At 36.9% G+C, this 14,813-nt stretch overlaps 1 non-coding gene across 1 annotated transcript; it reads left to right on the top strand.

Annotated features, from left to right (window-relative positions):
* The first annotated feature begins 8,832 nt into the window (after window positions 1-8,832).
* On the top strand, window positions 8,833-8,916 carry Trnal-cag (transfer RNA leucine (anticodon CAG)). Its single transcript has one exon. It is a non-coding gene; the product is annotated as a tRNA-Leu (tRNA).
* The last annotated feature ends 5,897 nt before the right edge of the window (window positions 8,917-14,813 follow it).

Genomic DNA, 14,813 nt, shown 5'->3' with positions numbered 1-14,813 from the left:
AACCTGGTCAGGCGAAATGCCTTAGACACACTGTCCAGCGAATGCAGCAAACTGGAGGTCCCTGCTGCTTTGGGGCGGCATTATGTGGGGCCGACTTAAGCCGCGGTGGTCATGGAAGGCGCCGTAACAGCTGAACGATACGTGAAGGCTATCCTCCGACCGTTAGTGCAACCAAATCGGCAGCATATTAGCGAGGCATTCGCCTTCATGGACGAAAATTCGCACCGCCATAGTGCACATATTGTGAATGACTTCCTTCAGGATAACGACATCGCTCGACTAGAGTGGCCAGCTTTTTCTCCAGACATGAACGCTATCGAACATGCCTGGGATAGGTTGAAAAGGGCTGTTTGTGGACGACGTGACCCACCAAACACTCTGAGGGATCTACGCCGAATCGCCGTTGAGGAGTGGAATATTCTGGACCAACAGTGTCTTGATGAACTTGTGGATGGTATGCCACGACGAATACAGGCATGCATCAATGCAAGAGGACGTACTACTGGATATTAGAGCTACCGGTGTGTACAGCAATTTGAGCCACCACCTTTGAATGTGTCGCTGTATGGTGGTACAACATGCAATGTGTGGCTTTCATGAGCAATAAAAAGTGTGGGGCAGCGAGTAAGGTACTTCACTGATTTAAAGTTTTGATGCCGTCTTTAATCACGTGAGCCTGGCAACTAATTTGATGGTCAGCCAGAAAGAGAAGGGAAACATACTGACCTTAGTTTCCCGTCTGCACGGCCACATTCCGGTCCAGCCCAATGAAAGAAAAGTGTCTATTTCCAATTTCTTTGCGGGATCAGGACTATGACTTCAGTAAAAGTTTAAAGTTCCAAACAAGATTTAATTTAATTAAAGTTTCTCACAAACAACACTTAAAATTGCGTTATGTTCAATTGAAAACAAGTCTTTCTAATCTAGCAGCACCTTTAGCAGTTCGGAGGCGACCTCTACGGTAACTTCCTACCAGATTGTTTTTCGCCATGACTAACATTACTGAATTGAAAGTTCGCAATAAATGTTCAAAAATTAATGCTCGCCATAAAAGTGGAAATAAATTTACCACTTGCCACGTGGAATTGAATTTCACACGGACGGCACACTGTTATTTTACCGAATTCTAAACGATCCAGAACGGTGTACAGTCCTCGCGAGTTCACTCTCCGTTTACACTGCCAAATACGCCCTTGTCACAGCTCGGCTCTGACGTCATCCGAGGCAGAGCGCGACCCGACGTTTAACTGGCGTGGACCTCACAGTGTCTGAGAGCGAAGTGAACCTTCCTACTGCTTCAGGGGCTGTATTTATAAGGTTCCGGTGCGGACTGCCGAGAAAAAGTCTGCATACGGCGGCAGTCTACAAACGACCGCTATCTCGGGCACATAATCTTTAATAATATAGTTACCAATTACTTCAGAAACTTCTTAATTTTTGCTGGTATGCAGATAAGCAGTTAGAAAGCAGGTAGAAAGTGTCAGCTCGCTAGAATGAAAACTTTGCTTAATAGAATTTATTTAGTGGAACTAACGGTAGATTGTTACCTCTGAACCATACCTTTGCTAAGATTTATATCAGTTGCTATTTATGTTACAAGTCTTAAACTTTGTGTAGCTCTATTATTTGATATATTTGATATTATGGTTGAACCAAAATCCTCTATCATTAAAATTTCAAGTACTTAATCTACGACACTTAGGTACATTTTAGTTACAAAATTAGCTTTTATTTAATTACTCAAAAACTATAAGAGGTAGATTAACGTGGACTCTCCTGTTATTATTTTTGGGGTGTACTGAAGCATAAAACAAATTTTCAAGTTTCTAAGTCCATTATTTAGCGCCTCTTATTTTTCCTAAAAATGTGGATTCTGGCGTTAATTTTTGTTTTATGGTTTTGGAAACCAGCATCACTTATTTATAACTTCTAACTGCACCTTCTGACCAAATTCTTGTTTCCTAGCGTCGTTACTTAGCGCCTCTGATTTTTCTGTTAAAACGGCATTTTTTCGTAAACTATTAAGTTTAGAACATCAAGACTTGGTATTTGGAACATTATTACACTAAACTATAATTTACCTAAAAAACAAGACAGAGAAAACCAGAATACTGCAAGACCCGCAAACCAGACTACAAATCAAAATCAATAAAAGGAGTACAGGAAGAGTTGTCTCAGATGAAGAAAGAAAGAAAATATCTGAAAGTATGAAGAAATATTGGGCAGACAGAAGAGCAAAACACCTTTCATATAAGAATAGCCTCTAATAATTATATTACCTAAATATATTAAGTTATTGTCGAACCAAATTGTACCCATGTGTAACAACTTGTTTAGAACTTTGTATTTTTGACTGCAGTGGTCCAATGAAGGCCATAAAATAAATAATAATAATTACCAAAGTTTTAAACATAAATTTTTATTTTGAATTTCATACTAAATTGTGGTGCAATACTTGCGCGCTACATGCAGACGCGTTAAGGTGACGTGGCGCTACTAGTAGTGAACTGGGGTAAGTCCCGGCGCACTCGCTCGCCTCTGTATCTCACACATGATACAGCGCTTGGTTTGCTTCAAAAGGGCGGAAATGATGTATATGTTGATCTCTATTCCAGTTTTCTCTACAGATGCCAGAACTCTCGGAACCGAGGTGATGCAAAATTTTTTGGATGTGTATATATTTTTAGATGTTAGTAATATTTTCTTTTTATCGAAAATACTGTAGCATTGTGCACCCTATGCTACACTGTCTTTCTTGCATCGTATAATAATAATAAACTCACTTCGGAAAAAGCCCAAAAACAAAAAACATGGAGATCATCCATCCATAATTTAGAATTTCAGACTGGTCATGTGACAATATCGGCGAACACCAAAAAGAAATTCACTCTGCGCAAGTACGCAGATATGCAAACATGGATACGGATCATTATTTAACCAGAATCAAAATTAAATTCTCACCCAAAAGAAGATTCAAGAGGAAAACACCGGTGATCCCAAAACTCTATCTACACAAAATCAATGACTACAAAACCCAAAAATGAGAAGAACAAGTTTGGGAGAAATTTCAAACTAAAATCATCAAAGCAACGAAACATCTGATCCCTTTTCACAAAAGAACCAAAACACCGTTGGTGGTACCAAGAATGTGAAAGAAAGAAGGCATTTTAAAATTACATTTGTAACAAATTAGAAGAAATACAGGAGAAGTTCCTCTAAGTTAGCAGCCAAGATATTAATACAAAATAAACAAAAATATGTCAGTGGCGCATTGGAGTCAGCGGAAGACAATTTCAAAAATTACAACACACGAGATTCCTATAAGAGTTTTGCGGACCAAGTCAAAGGGTACTCTGCTTTAGAAAACAAGTTGGTAAACTAGCCGTGGCAAAGAAAATTGCCAAGAACTAGCAACTTACTTTTCACATCGTGTAAACTGTTCGGAAACCAAAGACAGATTCCCGAAAATACATCCAGGAATAATAACAGAAAGATCGTCACCAACAATACAAGAACTTAATTCTCACATCAAGAAACTTAAGAACAAAGCCTAAGGGGAGGACGGAATTGTAGCTTAAATCTTAAAAAATATATCCCCAAATCACTCAAAGAAATTACCTCAAATAACCCGAAACATTTGGAAAACCGAAAAAATCCTGGATGACTAGAAAAGTGCTATAATTAATCGGGTACATTAAAAGGCAACAAATCAGATGTGAGGTTTGTTTATTAATACATAAATCTTCTGCTACCAGTTACGATTTTTCTTTATTTTACTTTTCGCACGACGCGTTTCGAGAAATAATTCCTATTTTCAAGTGCGTTTTTTGTATGTTTTTAGCCATTTCTTTTGATGTTGTCAGTGTGTGTGAATCTGCTTAATTTCGTTGACTTTTACTGCTATATATATAGGAAACACGCGAATTTTTAGTTGGGTATCAGTTCTTTTTTTGAAGTTAGTGGTGGAATTTAGAAGAATTTGTACTTACAGTTTTCTAATGGTCCATTTGTGCAGAGTCTCACACACACTAAACATCACACACAACTTGTTGTACACTTTACACATAGAAAATATCTCATGTAAACAAAACAGTTGTAAAGATCTTCTTACAGGTAGTCCACAGAGATAAAATTATAGGTCTTTCAGAGATTATATGTTTTTGTACAGAGGTTATTTATCTTAACAATTTGGCTCATAAATTCCTTATATTTATTTTACAATTGTGCTTATTTCTATGTTTTACTATTTTTATTTAAGTATATTATCGAAACATCTGAAGAAATTCACTGATTCACTTTTAAGTTTTTCATTTAATATTTTATCTTCATATTTTCTGTAATGTGAATATATCTCCAGTCCTTCAAGTAAATCCATTTTGTGTCATTCATTTAGTCGATGGAGTACTTTGACATTTTGTTCTATTTTTCCAAATGGGTGTTCTGTATTATGTATGTGTGTTGCTATTGCTGATGTAGTGTGTTTGTTGTGTGTGTATGCTCCAATGTGCTCAATGTACCTGGTGTTGAAATTTCGATTTGTTTATCCTATGTAGAACTTGGAGCACTCCTGGCATGTTACCTTGTATATGCCAGAGTCCGAATATGGATCATGATTACACTTTATATTATGTATTAGTTTTTGTTGTAGTTTATAAGATGTAGAAAACCCAAATTTTTACTCTGTGACTTTTGAAAACATTTGCAATCTTCTGTGATACATTGCGCATGTATGGGATATTAGATATACATTTGTTTTTCTCTTTTTCTTCTGTGGTGCAGTTTGTACCGGGGTTTTTCTTCACTTTGTCTAAGATTGTGTCAACCATGGAAGCAATGTAACCATTGGCAGCTGCAATCTTTTTCGCTGTGTTTATTTCTTGTTGCATATTTTCTTGGTTCAATGTCCTATGCAGCATTGACCTGTATGCTGCCTGTTTATGGATATTTGGGTGACATGAGGTTGCAGGGATTGTGGTGTCAGTCATTGTGTTCTTCCTATAAATTTTGAATGTGCATGTGTTGTTGTGTCTTGTAATATTTAGGTCTAGAAAGTTAATACTTTTATTTTGCTCATGTTCCACTGTAAATTTGATTTTCTCATTTAGATTATTGAAATGATTTAGAACGTCTGTGATGTCTTCGGTATCCCCTTTCACTAACAGTAGTGTGTCATCTACATATCTCCTATAAAATTCTATTTTCTTTAGGCAAGGTTTTTGGCTGTCATCAGCAACAGCAACTCAAATACATAATACAGAACACCCATTTGGAAAAGTAGAACAAACTGTCAAAGTACTCCACTGACTAAATGAAGGACACAAAATGGATTTACTTGAACTGGAGATATATTCACATTACAGAAAATGTGAAGATAAAATATTAAATGAAAAACTTGAAAGTGAATCAGTGATTTTCTTCAGATGTTTCGATAATATACTTAAATAAAAATAGTAAAACATAGAAACAAGCACAATTGTAAAATAAATATAAGTAATTTTTGAACCATATTGTTAAGATAAATAACCGCTGTACAAAAACATATAATCTCTGAAAGACCTATAATTTTATCTCTGTGGACTACCTGTAAGAAGATCTTTACAACTGTTTTGTTTACATGAGATGTTTTCTATGTGTAAAGTGTACAACAAGTTGTGTGTGATGTTTAGTGTGTGTGAGACTGTGAACAAATGGACCATTAGAAAACTGTAAGTACAAATTCTTCTAAATTTCGCCACTAACTTCTCAAAAAGAATTGATACCCAACTAAAAATTCGCGTGTTCCATATATATTGTAGTAAAAGTCAACGAAATGAAGCAGACTCACACACACTGACAACATCAAAAGAAATGGCTTAATACACACAAAAAATGCACTTGAAAATGGGAATTATTTCTCGAAACGTGTCGTGCGAAAAGTAAAATAAAGAAAAATCGTGACCGGTAGCAGAATATTTATTTATTAATAAAAAAACCTATTGCTTCTACAGTCGCAGGCTTTCAAAAACCATTTACAATGGATCAAATCAAATCAGATGTGAATAACTATAGTGGAATCTCCCTCCTACCGGTCGCCTACAAAATCCTATGAGGCTGTCTCTTGAGAAGAACACAGAAACAATCAGAACCCAAATTAGGAGAATATCAAGCAGGATGCAGACTGAACAGGCCATGCCCAAAACAAATTTTTAACTTTGAAATCACTCTCAGAATGCGAACACTCAGACAAACTATTCTAGTACATACATCGGTAGACTAAAAAAAAAGAGCACAACTCGATAGATAGGTTCTCACTATTCCAAATTTAAGGAGAGAGGGGATTAGATCACAAAAATGAGAACTCATAAAACAAACACTAAATGGCACGAAATCTAAAGCAAAATTTATGGAGGAACTCTCAGAACCCTTCGACGTTCAAACAAGTGTGAGGCAAGAAGATGGACTTTTTCTTAGTCTGTTCGACGTCGTCTTAAACAAGGGTAGGGAAGAACGGGAAAAAGAACTCAAGAAACGTACGTTTTGTAAGCCAATACTACCGGGCTCTCCCAAAGCCAAACTCTACGTACCTTGCCTCGCGTTTGCGGACGACCTGGTGATATTTACGGAGGACGAAGAGACTGCTGTCGAACAGCGCAAGGCATTTAAAGAAGTGCAGATCAAGTAGGGTAACAAATCTCTTTAGAGGTAACTGAATTATTATGTTGAGGGGCAGGAATTGCGAGCCTGAAAACAAAATACGGTACAATTTGCAGGGTCCCGTACTTCTAAATACCGCTGAGAATTTATCAGACCGGCACCAAAATCGCCTTCTAAACGACAAAAAGGCTGTTATGGTTAGACCGAAAATCTCTACAACAAAATATCAGTGTCAAGACAGAAAAAAATTCGGCACTACAACACAGTCATAAAATCAATAGTCCATTAAACAATTGAAACACTTAACAGGAAAAACAACTTGAAGAAATCAAAAAGAAGAGAGAAAGCTCATTCGGAAAATTTTAGACGATTATTGGCCACAATCAACCAAAACAACAGAAAATTTTCAAATAACTACACTGGCGGTAAGTAAAGGCGAATGAAATTCTTTGGTCATCTCAACAGCCTAACAGGAAAGCGACTGACAAGAGGGATCGTAGATCATGTAACATTACTTAACAACTCAACACTTCGGCTGAACAAAACTCGAAAATACCTTAAAAAGACAAAAATGAGACCAGCCGACACTTTAGAAAGAGACAGCTCCAGACGCAAAGTAGTCAAATGGAAAGTTACATCATAACAACCAAAATGAAAACAGTAAATTCTAAAGGGATCAGAAGAACACAAGAAATCCTTCTCGGAAAGAATGAAAGCCTACTGGGGTAACAAGAACCTAAGGAAAATCTGATTGAGTCATTTCAGAAATGGCTCTGAGCACTATGGGACTTAACATCTGAGGTCATCAGTCCCCTAGAAGTTAGAACTACTTAAACCTAACTAACCTAAGGATATCACACACATCCATGCCCGAGGTAGGATTCCAACCTGCGACCGTAGCAGTCGCGCGGTTCCGGACTGAAGCGCCTAGAACCGCTCGGTCACCGCAGCCGGCTGATGTATTTTCTTAACGTCATTTAATAATAATGATAGTGGTAGTGAAAATATATGGAATTTATTATACTATTATTATGATACGAAACACAGTTTACGTTGTTATTAGAATAATATTATTATTGTATACATAGTATGAAATTTGTTGAAAGACAGATTATTACAAAAATAATGGGGGCAATAAAAACAACAGAGCGTTGGAAAAGAAGTAATGAGGAGACCTACAAAAATATAAAGAAAGAAAATATTAGGATCAATAGCAAACCGGCGGTTAATCTTCTTCGGACACTCCTACCAAATAAATGAGAACAGGCTAAAGGAACAAATGTTCCTGTATTTCTGGGAAAACAAATGAACAATTATATCAGTTGCAGAAATAAGAGAACAGGAAAAAAGCAATGTCAAAGAATTGGAATCAAAAGAGGGAAACTGCTCTAAGAAGAAATACTAAATTGAGAACGCTTCCAAGGCAGAAAAAAATAAGAAATCAGGAACAGTCTGGACGGAAGAAAGGAAAAGACACCATGTACAGAAGATGGAGTAATCGAAAAATAGGATGCAACACGGAAAAAGAGAAACTGAAGTTACTACGTGATCCCTGTCGGTCAATCTGAAGATTAAAAAAGTAAAACGTAAAAAACGTTTTAAAAATGTTGGAATGTTGACTGGAACTGTAAGGTAGTGAGAGCTTAAATGTAATGCTGACTTGAATGAATGGCTCGAATTACATAGTAAAATAAGAAGTTATTAGTTGCAGAGCGCCAGCTTTTGAGGTATTTAATGTAACATCATAGTTGTTCTCGATCCAAATTCCCCTATCTTTCTCATCTTCTGCCTATAAATTTATCTCTGACAATAGCTCTTCTAATTCCCACTTCCTATGTTGTTTTTTTCAGAACAGCTGCAGCGCACAAAATCCACTCGTTGAAAGAGTAACAACGTTGTAAATTTCGTTAAGCCGCAGAATCCACAGCCTTGGTGACCACGCAATTCTAGTGTTTTCTTGTTCTGTATCCCCTAGTATTCTCCTTGAACTTGCGCTGTTGGTCCAGATGCGTCATTACGTCGGCGAGCGAAAGCGAAGAGCGAAGCGTGTGAGCGGGACCGACGGGTGGGAGGCTGTGACGTCACTCCGCATTGACACACTTGGCGCCGCGCCGGTGGAACTTGGCACGCGTGGAGCATGCGTAGAAGTGGGGCAGCCACGTACGTCGATAGTCGCAACCGTATCACTCACAGCCTGTAGTCAGGATGGCCGAGCGGTCTAAGGCGCTGCGTTCAGGTCGCAGTCCACTTCTGTGGGCGTGGGTTCGAATCCCACTTCTGACAAATATTTTCAACCGTCGTATCACGCACAGTGAAGATATAATTAACATGATATAACAGAACTAAGAATTATGTCATACTTTCTCTCTTTTTCCTGGCTTTCAAAATACACATGTTGCAATTCTTATTCAATCAGGTTACTACTTCCCCAATACAACAGTTTCCAAACATTGAGTGGACTGAGATTTGGAAAAACATTAGTTCTAATGTGCTCACGTCTAATATAAAAACGTCATGGTATAAGACATACTTAACACAAATGAAAGACTGCACGCAATCGGACTCTGTGAAACAAATTTATGTCAAAAATGCCATCTAGTTGACACAATAACTCATAGATATACTTGCAGTGGTCACATGAATAGTTGGAAGTGGATCCGGGAGCAAATAGCTCTGATTACAAGAGCATCCCCTGAGTATATATCGCTGTCATTGATACACAGGCCTGAAGCACACTATTTCCCAGAAGCAAAAAATAACGCTGTGTACTGGTTGCTGTGAAATTTTGGTAATTACGCCCTTAACAAATTAGGATCCGATAGCATCATAGAGTTCAAGGTACACATGCTGTGTGAGTTTCACAAAATTAGAAGCTATTCGAATCACAAGAAAAAGTTCGGTAATATGTTAAAAATTGTATTTGAAAGAATAGGCATTGGTTAATATAAAAAGAAGACTGTGTTGTCAGTGATGTATTGTAGTTACCTTAAGGATACTATTTAAGATTTTACAGTATATTAATGATGTGTACTTTTTCTACTTCAGAGAGTAGTTTTTGCAACTTATAAGCTAATGTACAGAACTTATGTGACATTGAGATTGTGTGTCGAAATAGTGTCAAAACACAAAACATTAAAGGTGCATTATTGGCTTATACTAGAAATTTGGAAATAGACAGTTTTTATAGAAATGTCCTTATCGATTGTTTAAAACCATAAGATTCTATCTGATAAATGTAATATTCAATGGCTGGCACATTGCCCTGTTCATTTTGCACTGTGATGTGTAAGTCAGTTTCTCAGTGAAAGACTGATTATAGAGATCTGATCCAGTGAAAGACTGATTATATAGATCTGATCACTTCAGATTCAATTAATGTCCAGAAAGTGTAGTTGGAAGGCTAGTCAGATTTATTATATATCTCCTTTCCGCCATTCTCAAGTTTTTCAGAAATTGTCTAATATGATTATTAAATTGTTTTAATTAAAATTATCCCATCAACTTGCTGATATCCATCATAAAGAAATTATGCTTCTGTAAAGATTGCACCTCATGTAATTCAAAGTGCAGATTTTACTTCTTCAGGTTGAAGTTTGAATGTCTTTAAAAATTTTGTTCTTGATGTTTAAATTAATTCTTTCTGGTAATTAGTCAGTAACACAATCCTCTGTTGTCTTTCCTTAACGTCAGCGTAACTGAAATGTTTAAATAACTTCATGTATGCATAACTTAGTATGTATTTGGAGTGTAACATTGTTTTTTTAATAAATGTTTTACAAAAAAAAAAAAAAAAAAAAAAAAAAAAGCGGTCTAAGGCGCTGCGTTCAGGTCGCAGTCCACTTCTGTGGGCGTGGGTTCGAATCCCACTTCTGACAAATATTTTCAACCGTCGTATCACGCACAGTGAAGATATAATTAACATGATATAACAGAACTAAGAATTATGTCATACTTTCTCTCTTTTTCCTGGCTTTCAAAATACACATGTTGCAATTCTTATTCAATCAGGTTACTACTTCCCCAATACAACAGTTTCCAAACATTGAGTGGACTGAGATTTGGAAAAACATTAGTTCTAATGTGCTCACGTCTAATATAAAAACGTCATGGTATAAGACATACTTAACACAAATGAAAGACTGCACGCAATCGGACTCTGTGAAACAAATTTATGTCAAAAATGCCATCTAGTTGACACAATAACTCATAGATATACTTGCAGTGGTCACATGAATAGTTGGAAGTGGATCCGGGAGCAAATAGCTCTGATTACAAGAGCATCCCCTGAGTATATATCGCTGTCATTGATACACAGGCCTGAAGCACACTATTTCCCAGAAGCAAAAAATAACGCTGTGTACTGGTTGCTGTGAAATTTTGGTAATTACGCCCTTAACAAATTAGGATCCGATGGCATCATAGAGTTCAAGGTACACATGCTGTGTGAATTCGACAAAATTAGAAGGTACTCGAATCACAAGAAAAAGTTCGGTAATATGTTAAAAATTCTATTTGAAAGAATGGGCACTGGTTAATATAAAGAAGAAGACTGTGTTGGCAGTAACGTGTTGTAGTTACCTTAAGGATATTATTCAAAATTTTACAGTATATTTTTGGTGTGTGCTTTTTCTACTTCAGAGAGCAGTTTTTGAAATTTATAAGCTAATGTACAGAACTTATGTGACAGTGAGATTGTGTGTCTAATGGTGTCAAAACACAAAACATTAAAGGTGCATTATTGACATATTAGAAATCTGCAAATAGACAGTTTTTATGGAAAGGTCCTTATCGATTGGTTAAAACCATAAGATTCTATCTGATAATGTAATATTTAATGGCTGGCACATTGCCCTGTTCATTTTTGCACTGTGATGTGTAAGTCAGGTTGGCAGTGAAAGACTTATTATATAGGTCTGATCACTTCAGATACTTAACATTCAATTAATGTCCAGAAAGTGTAGTTGGAAGGCTAGTCAACTTTACTATATATCTCCTTTCCGCCATTCTCAAGTATTTCAGAAATTGTCTAATATCATTATTAAATTGTTTTATTTTTAAAATTATCCCACTAACTTGCTGATATCCATCATAAAGAACTATTTATGCGTCTGTAAAGATTGGAGCTCATGTAATTCAAAGTGCAGATGTTATTTCTTCATGTTCAAGTTTGAATGTCTTTAAAAAAACTTTTCTTGATGTTTAACTTAATTCCTTCTGGTAATTCAGGGAGCAACACAATCTTCTGTTGTCTTTCTTTAACATCAGCATAACTGAAATGATCAAATGGTTTTTGTTTAAATAACTTAATGTGTAACAAGTGTCCATGGTTAGTACATGAACCTAGTATGTATATGGAATGTGTAACATTGATTTTTTTAAATAAATGTTTTTATATTTTTAAAAAAGCGGTCTAAGGCTCTGCGTTCAGGTCGCAGTCCACTTCTGTGGGCGTGGGTTCGAATCCCACTTCTGACAAATATTTTCAACCCTCGTGTCACGCCCAGTGAATATATAATTCACATGATAGAACAGAACTAAGAATTATGTCATATTTTCTCTCTTTTTGCTGGCTTTCAAAATACACGTTAGAATCCTTATACAATCAGGTTACTACTTCCCCAATACCAGCTGTTGGCCTGTAACTTTTTGTATTGTTCTGTTGGTATCATTCTGCTGGAATCATTTGCAACTTACACATCTTCAACACATATAATACTGCGTACGTAAAGGCATACTTAAAATCAAAGTTTTCTGCTCACCAACAGAAAGTCTAGTTTTAGTTTACAATTTTGTCCTTTTATTAAATTAATTTACAGACAACAGAATGAAGGATTGGGGGAGGGGGGGTGGGAGGCGAGAAAGTATTTGAGGAATCCCATTTTATGCAGCCGTTCTGCATTTGTTTTTAACAAAGATAAGAGATGTCCTCCTGCAATTTCATATAGACAGTAGTCGTATATGCTCATGGAAAAGTATCTATATTACTCCTTCGCTTTTAAGATATGTGAAGTGTTCTTCGTTGTTAGGGAGAAAAAGAGAGAGCAGTAAAACAGAAATCCGAGAATTAAAAACTGCGTCGGACAATAATTGCAGATCGAAGGGTGGAAAACTTTTATTGAAAGTGGACAAAGGACAATTAACTCAGGATGCATGTCCGCGAAAAACGAGAAATAAAAAAATATTTGTTTTCTGCTGTAGAGTGTAATAACGGCAATGAAAATTTGTTCCAGATGTGGACTCGAACCTAGATTTCCCGTTTCATGCGACTGGTCGCCTTAACAGCTTCGGCTATCCGTGCACGAATCACGGCCAGACCCAAATTTCAGTACGTCGTCGTCCATGTGTCTTAACCTGTCCTTGTACATTATGTATATTCCCGTCCAGGAAGGACGTATTTATTGAGTCGAGAACTTGGTATTGGCGAATAAATAGAAATAGTGGAAGTATGGTGCAATTTTCCTTCGACAGGAGTGCATGTCCGTAGGAACAATGCATCGTACTTCTTAATAACACAGGCACTGCTATTTCGTAAAATTAATAAGCACAGACTCCGTATATTTTGCCTGATAAAAGTGCAGCTTTCTTGGACAAATTCTTCGCATTCTCTTATGAACAAACCCAACTTAGTTATAGTTGGGACTATAAGACAAAAAAGATAAAAGGTAGTACACATGTTTCAACAACACACGTAGCTCTTTAAGTAATGCCCTTAAAACTTTCGCAGAATTTAAGTAAGGACAAAAGCGACTGACGAGAAACAGTTACTGAGATCGGGTGATGAAGAGGATGCTGTCAGAAACCTCCATTGCCTACTGATTATATCGTGATGGAAGTGTATATAAGTAACTTCGTTTCCTCATTTGAAGGCTATTCGAGGCCTGGACGTTTCATTGACAGTTGATAACTGGAAGCGAGTGATATATATGTATGATATATGTGTATGTACATATATGTATCTGCTCCAAGATAATATTAATATTATTTCTGTTCTCCGACCTTACCTTTCTGGTTCTAGACGTTTCCTTACCTTCCTGTTAACAGAACTTCGATAACCTGGTGACCTCCATCCTGTTAACAGAACGGAGCTTACCAAGCTAGTGAAATAGTTGCTTCAGAAGTGAGTGTTAGTTCCACTGAACGTTTTGAGCAAAAAGAAATTGAGAAAAGAAAACTCAACTGTTTTGTGAAATAATCGTCTAAAAGAAAGGAACAAACAAAATACATTATAGAAACTATTGATGTGCCTTTGCATGATGCTAGAAGTCATGTACATCAAATGAGACTGCACTATCGACGTAATCCACTAGACAAATGTACTCTAGTACTCTTTAAAATTCAAAGTTAAACGTTATATTTTATATTGTCAATTAGCACCTCATTTGCTGTATGATTCCGAGCATCAGACAAATGTGTTAAATGTTTGTCTCATCTGGATTATTTCTTACTTTTAAACAAATAATTTTACAAAATATATGACCATATTTCTTTCTTCCAACTTTTTTGTGTAATTTTTTTTTACTGACAGTTAAATTTCATACCAGTGGAACTTTTTAAAGGCAGAATAGCTAGGCCTTGAAGAGAAGTTCTTAACACTTCATTTATATAGCTAGTAGCACACGTTCGCGCAGTTTTCAATTTTCTCTCAGTTCACTATGTTTATTTATTTATTTCATTACCACGATTCCTTTGAAGCAAACAATCTTTTTTTTAAAAAAAACTAGACTTCATGCTGCTCTTCATCGAACGCGAGAACCGTGTGGGATTTTGCCAGTGTGCACACAGGTACGCCAAGGCGAATAACCCGCGAATCAATGGGCGGGAGCACAGACGGTCATACGATTTCAGTTACATCCTTTACTTGGATGTAAACAAACTGTATGTGCAAATCGTGCGACAAAATCTACCATCTGGAGGGTTCTGATTGCTGTCCAGAAAGGAAATCGACGGACTGAAGGAAGAAGACACCCCCGATGTGGCCTAAGATGCTGGTGAAGGATATGTTCTTGGAAGTAGAACTGGAATATCACACCCATCTGCACCACGAGCCCGGTGACTTGTGTTTGTGCCCGTAGCGCCTAGTCCTGCGAAACGGTTCCATACCGAAACTGCTGACAACGCTGGAGGACACGCATAATTCACTACAGAGGCCTCTATCATTGTCTGAGGTTGGGGATAAACAT

This window comes from Schistocerca nitens, chromosome 2 (assembly GCF_023898315.1).
Source record: "Schistocerca nitens isolate TAMUIC-IGC-003100 chromosome 2, iqSchNite1.1, whole genome shotgun sequence".
NCBI classification, from domain to species: Eukaryota; Metazoa; Arthropoda; class Insecta; order Orthoptera; family Acrididae; genus Schistocerca; species Schistocerca nitens.
This window is presented reverse-complemented; position numbering and strand designations above follow the sequence as displayed.